Source organism: Arachis hypogaea, chromosome 7 (genome assembly GCF_003086295.3).
Source record: "Arachis hypogaea cultivar Tifrunner chromosome 7, arahy.Tifrunner.gnm2.J5K5, whole genome shotgun sequence".
Classification (NCBI taxonomy): domain Eukaryota; kingdom Viridiplantae; phylum Streptophyta; class Magnoliopsida; order Fabales; family Fabaceae; genus Arachis; species Arachis hypogaea.
Window position 1 is genome coordinate 10,661,329 of NC_092042.1, and position 7,288 is coordinate 10,668,616.

A 7,288-nucleotide genomic window follows, 5' to 3' on the forward strand; every position below is an offset into this window, starting at 1 on the left:
TAGATCCAAACCCCTCAGACTTCGGTAAGGCAGAAAGAAATCTAGAGAGACACTTTCCCACGGTCGCTCTGATGGAGGCAGAGGTTCCAACAACCCGCTTGGTGTCTTATTTTCAATCTTATCTTGTTGGCACACAAGACAAGTCTTCACATAGCTCTCCACTTCATCTCTCATTTGAGGCCAATAATAAGAAGATTTAATGAGTGCCAAGGTCCTTCGCTGACCTTGGTGACCAGCCCACTTGGTGTCGTGGCATTCACTCACTAGTTTTCTTCTGAGATTTTCCTATTTAGGGACGTATAGTCTTCTCCCCTTAGTGTAGAGAAGGTCGCTTTCTAACCAAAATCTTTTGGTCTTACCTTCTCTAGCCAACTCCACCAACTTCTTAGGTAATGGATCGTGATGCAACCCTTCCTTGATGGTATGCCCAATATCTCCTTTAACCATAGAAATGGCCGCCCATTTCAGCCTTGCGACTCAGCGCATCTGCTACCACATTAGTCTTGCCTGACTTGTATTCAAACTCAGCCAAGAAGTTCTGCCACCTAGCTTGTTTGGGGCTTAACTTCTTTTGAGTTTGGAAGTAGCTTGTAGCCACATTGTCTGTCTTGACGATAAAGTGTGAACCAAGCAAGTAGTGACGCCAAGTTCTCAAACAATGCACTATCGCGGTCATCTCCTTCTCTTGGACAGTGTATCGCCTCTCTGTATCATTCAACTTGCGACTCTCAAAGGCAATCGGATGTCCTTCTTGCATTAGAACCCCTCCAATGGCATAGTCAGAAGCATCAGTGTTGACTTCAAATACCTTTGAGTAGTCGGGTAGTGCTAGTACTGGACCTTCTGTGATAGCAGCCTTCAACTCATCAAAGGCCTTTTGACACTCCTTTGACCATTCCCAAGTGTGATTCTTCTTGAGAAGATCAGTTAATGGTGCAGCCTTGGCAGAGTATCCCTTGATAAACCTCCGATAGTAATTGGCCAACCCAAGGAATGACCTCAATTCAGATACCTTGTTTGGCGGCCCCCACTCTTTGATAGCCTTCACCTTTCCTTGATCCATGCAGAGAGTTCCACCTTTAATGATGTGTCCCAAGAAGTGGACTTCGTCCCTTGCAAAGGAACACTTTTCCTTCTTCACATATAGGTTATTCTCTCGTAAGATCTTGAACACGATTCGTAAGTGTTCTACATGTTCCTCCAAAGTATTGCTATAAACAACAATGTCATCCAAGTAGACCACTACAAACCGATCAAGGTAAGGTCGAAAGATCTCGTTCATCAAGGTACAGAAGGTCGCAGGAGCATTGGTCAAGCCAAAAGGCATTACCAACCACTCATACGATCCATACCTCGTGACACACGTGGTCTTAGGCTCATCACCATCAGCAATTCTCACTTGGTGATATCCTGACCTCAAATCTAGCTTTGAGAACCACTTGGCTCTACCAAGTTGATCAAACAAATTGGCTATCAAAGGAATGGGGTATTTGTTCTTGATGGTTACCTTGTTTAGTGCTCGATAGTCGATGCATAGTCTCAATGAACCATCATGCTTCTTTTAGAACAAAACGAGTGCGCCATAAGGTGCCTTTGATGGACGGATGAATCCAGCATCTAGCAAATCCTTGAGTTGCTTCTTCAACTCTTCAAGTTCTGGCGGTGCCATCCTATAAGGTGTTGAGGCGGGCGGCTTTGCTCCTGACTCCAATTCAATCTTGTGGTCCACCTTCCTCCTAGGTGGTAGTTGTTTTGGCAACTCGGGAGGCATCACATCCTTATTTTCTCAAGGACTTCCTTGATTTTGGGAGGAACGTCTTCTCTTTCAGATGTTGACTCCTCTTGTAATAGAGCCAAATATGTAATCTCTCCCTTCTTGAACCCTTTCTTGAGTTGCATAGCAGAGAGTATCGGTAGTCCTCCAACTTTAGAGACTGTAGGGACCATGCATGGAGACCCTTTCTCCATGACGCATACTACGTCGTAGTATGGCATAGGTATTATATTTGCCTTCCTTTGCAAATCGAGCCCGATGACTATTTTAAAATCATCCATGGGTGCTACTGAGAAATCTACAAGGCCCTTCCAAGAATCAAGAGTCATCTCAACCCCTTTTGCTACTCCCTTAAGGGGTTCACCCTTGGTATTCACGGGTTTGAACCAACCACTCTTTTCGGTGATCTTCAACCCAATCCTCTTTGCTTCATCAGGCGTGATGAAGTTGTGTGTAGCACCAGTGTCGATCATAGCCATGACAGGTTTTTCATTGATAAAGGCTTTGACATACATCAAGCCTTTCTTTTCTGCAGTGCTTGCCTCTTTGCCATTCACAGCATTTATGTGTTGGATGGATCCAACACACTCAGTTACTTGAGTTTGGGCCTCTCGTTCCTCGGCGATAGATGCCAGAGTCCCTAACTTGGGACAGTCCTTCATTTGGTGTGGTTCCTTGCACACGAAGCATCCTCCTTTAGGTACGAAAGCTTTCTTCTTTTCCTCGTACTCTTTCTTTGAAGAGTATTTTCCTTCCTTCTTGGTTGAGAAACTCTTCCCCTTGTCTCCCCCACATTTAGCAGAACTAGGATTAGAGGAAAACTTGGGTTTAGAGTCTCCCCTATGATACTCAGTGAGTGATTCGGCCACCACGATGGCCTCATCGACATCCTTAACATTCCTTCTTTGTAGTTCTTGCTTTGTCCAAGGTTAGAGTCCATGAATGAAGAAGAACAATGCATCCTCTGATGTTAAGTTGGGGATTTGAAGCGTGAGAGTAGTGAACTCCTTTACGAAGTCACTAATCGTACTCTTGTGCTTCAACCCCTTCAACTTCTTCCTTGCTTCATAAACCACATTCTCAGGAAAGAATTGTCTTTTCAACTCCCTTTTGAAATCTTCCCATGTGGCTATGTTGCAAGTACCATTTTTCATATCTACGCACTTTCTCCTCCACCACAAAGTAGCATTATCAGAAAGGTAGAGAGCTGCAGTACATCCTTTATTGCTTCTTCGACCACCCCTTGGGCTTCGAAGTACCTCTCCATTTGCCATAGGAAGTTCTCCACCTCGCGAGCATCCCTTACACCCTTGAACTCCTTTGGCTTGAGGAGATCAATCTTTGTCGTCTCCCTTATAATGGTTGGTCGAGATTTTGCCTCTTCGAACCAAACTCTAACTTCCTCAAATAGCTTTAAGAAATTCTCAAGTTTCTCTTCGATTTGGAGCATGCTTTCTTTGAAAGCATCTAATTCTCCCAATACGTGAGCCTCGAGGGTCTCCTTGTCATGTTCTATCCTTTGGAAGCGCTCATCCATAGAGGATAGAACATTTTCCAACATAGAAACTCTTTCTTCTAAGAAGTTAGAGTCCTTACCTCTAGGCTCACTTGAAGAATGGATCTTCTTGCCTCCCCATTGAGAAGAAATAGCATCCCTTCCCCTTTGAGACTCAACATGCTCCATGGTTACACTGGAAGCCATACCCACAAATCACTTGTGCTCCCTCTCGAACCTTGCTCTGATGCCAAATTGTCACGGCCTTGGACACACTCCAACGCTACCGTGCCGACACTCGGACTTACTCAACCTCTTGAGTTAAGACCAAGTCAGCCTAACACTCAATACTTAGCAAGAAAGCTAAGAATATAAGAGAACACAAGAGAAAGAAGCTTTAGTGGAAGAACACTTTATTGCTCAAGTGTTTGTTACAAATGATTCACACACCTTATACTAACTCTCACCTCCTATTTATAGCCATCCACCTCCTCAATGGATGGTTAAAATTAAATCTAATCAATAGTCCAGATTAATCATTCAGAACCTTCCTTACAAATATCTATCTTACCACAACTTTCTAAATGTTTCTAGATTATTCCATACCACTCTTTATACTTCTATATATATCTACACTCTTCTAGAATACTCTATGACCTTCCAGAGTCTTCTAGAACCTTCTAGGATATTCCGGGACCTTCTAGGACATTCTAGAACGTTCCGGAACTATCTAGAGTATTATCAAACACTCCAAAAAACTATACAAACACTATTAAATCTAACCTTCTAAAAATTTATTGTGACATTTAGCTCCATTTCGCGGGTTGAAGGATTGAGATGGTGGTCAACACTTTTTATATAAGTTTTGGCTCCATTTTGTAGGTGGCATATATGAAATGGAGGCTAAATCTATTTTGTGGGTGATGACCAAAAAATGATAGTGCGTATTTAAGTAATAATTTTCAGAGGTGCGTATTTAGAGAAATAATATTTTTTGTTTATTTATTTCAATAAAAAAGTCGAATATATATATATATATATATATATATATATATATATATATCACTTATTAATTCAGACTTGCTGTCACACATATACTAAAATGTCTACAGATAAACAAAAAAATTGTTGATAATAATAATTGTTGGGGGCATCTAGTGTACAGATGCATTTGTAAAGATTTTTATCTTTTATGGTTATTTGTTGATTTTAAAAGCGTATCACAAAAAGTGTTGCTTAAAGAGAAAGTGTTACCTTTAATCGTTAACTTGGCTCTGATACCAATTTTTAAAATGTAATTTCTTTTTCAAAATTATTAACTCTTCATATTTTGCTTTGAATAAGTTTATAGATTTGGTTGGTGGTACTTTATAATTTGTAATTTCATAATCAAAAGTATTGAGCATTTCTACTATTACTAATTCTGATTTCATTTTTATAGTTTTTCAATCTTGTTTTAGTTTATAATATTCTTTTTTGCATTGATTATTGTATATAAAATCTTTTATCTGTTTGTCTTTTTTTTAATATAATTTTTCAAATCCTCCAAAACTTCTTTTATTTCTACACTTTCTGTTGTTTCTAAATATCTTTTTAATTTTTCAACTTCATTTTCCATTTTTTCTTTCAACAGCTTTAATTCTTTTAAGTCATAATATGATGTTCCAGGCATTTATAAATTTTTTAAGTTTAACTCCAATTTGTTTATATTTGTTCTTATTTCTATCCTTTTTATTATAAGGTCATTAATTTCGAACTGAAGATTATTTAATTCCCTTTTATACTCCTTTATTTTACTTTTTAATTTTTTCGCCTTTTCTTTTTATTTTGTTTTCTGGTCTTTCAATCTTTGTATACTTCATTATTTATCTTAGAATTTCTGCAAATTCTATCATCGATTCATCACTATTTTCCAGAGATTCTATTAATTTTTCTAACTCTTCAACTTCTCCTTTTAATTTGTCATAGATTATTTTTAGAGCTTCAAATGCTCTTTGATTTATTTTAGAAAACTGTAAATAATTCAACCGATTTTCTCTTTCAAAGAGTTCTTGTTTCTTATCTTGATAGGTTACATATATTTTCTCTTTATTTATTGTCATAACTTAGTGTTTAGGGTTTCATTTAATTTTTCGACCTTTTTTGTTAATTCTTTTATTTCAGAATTTTCTTCTTTAATTTTTAACTTAGATAAACTCAAAGGGCTATTAATTTTGGATTCTCTTATTTGAAAATTCGATGAAACTAATTTTCCTGATGGTTCTTTTAGTAAAAGAACTGGGTTTTCAATAGCTTTATATTTTGGTATTTCTGTTTTTACAATTTTCTGAAATAATTTATCGACATAAATTCTTTCTCTGTTTTTAAATATTATACTATGATGGCTATTTGTTAAAGCATAATTTATTGCATATGTAATTGAAAATGGTTCATCGTCTTGTTCCATTAGATTCTTTCTGTGAAACTTATAAGCCAAACTTATAGATCTTCCAAGATTTTCAGTTGATAAAGGTATAGCATATCTAAGATGTGCATTGAATTTAACATTTACGTTTGCCAAGTTTCCATGAACAATTCCAATTATTTGATCTATTGGGTCATCAGTAATTCTTTTGTCACAGATTGCTAAGCTTATCGGTGAATTAATTCCTTTCATATACGTAGATTTGATTAAGACTTGTATAGTACTAATATGAATCCATCCAATTTTAGATCTTTTTTGTTGATCCTTAATTTTCTCAATCTGTTTACTCAACTCTTTATCATTTATCAAAGCTATTTCAAGTTCTCCATTAGCAGATTTTATCTTTATAGGGGCTTCAAGTTGAATTTTTCCATAGTATATTATATTTTTTCTATTAAAAACTTCTTTTAAAAGATTTTGTTTATTAAAATTTTCATTTGATTTGAGATTTAATTCTGTTTTTAGAACAGCCTGTTTTTCATTATCTAATAAGGCAGATAATCTATAATAATCAAATTCTTCCGTTAATTCTAAACTTTCTAAATAATTCATAACTATGAGATTAAGATAAAGGCGTACCTTTCTAGAGAAAAACTTCCTTTATTTAGAATATTTTACATAAGATGTTTTTATCTCCAGAGGGGAGATTGTAGATACTAACTCCAGAGGGGAGTTTAGAATTGGTTTTTCCTAAGGGAATTTTTCTTCAAACTATAGAATCGCCTTGGCTGCTTCCTCCTTGCTCTCCTAGCATATGAGTACTCTTAGCCTTCTACTTTCTATTATTTGATGATTTCTACAATTGCCTAAGCAACCTATTTATAATGGTTGGGTCTGATGGACAATTCCCATCCTTACCCTTCTTATGACGTCATTGCTTACGTCATTGTTTATTATCTTGCACCAGCTACATTGTTGGTGCTCTATGACCTAAGCGCTTACGTCACTATGCAATAATGTTGAGAGATGCTTCAGATGTGCTGTCCTCCTCTTTCATCATGTGACCTTCAGATGTGTTGTCTTCTTCCTTTATCATGTGGGTTGATTCCGTTTCATTATTGCTTTTTGAGACACATAGCTGGCACTTGTGGTCTTCTCTGTCTTTTATCAAATAGTAGAGATTCCTCTTTATCCCTTCAGGGAGCTTTTCTAAGAGTCCAGATAAGTTGTAGAATGCTGATTCAAATTCCACTAAGAGTCTCATCTCTCTTTCTTCAATTTCATTCCTTTTACTGGACACAAGCAAAGTATTTCTGCTTTTATAATTGATTCTTGTGTGAGATTCCCTTGTTATCTTTTGAGTTCTTTCGAAGACCCTTGCTAGAGTGCTGGCTAGTCTTCCTTCATGACCGTAGATTGTTAAATCTTGAACTTGATCAATTGGTTGAAAATTTCTTGGGAAAACGGACATGAATATTACTTGGTGTGCTGGAACCAAGCATTCTTCTTCTTCATTAAAAATAGGTTGACTGTTCGTAAATTTTAGGGATATATCCCTTGGATTTACGTTGTCAATCATATTTTTAAATCTCTTTACTGCATCAACGAATCCTGC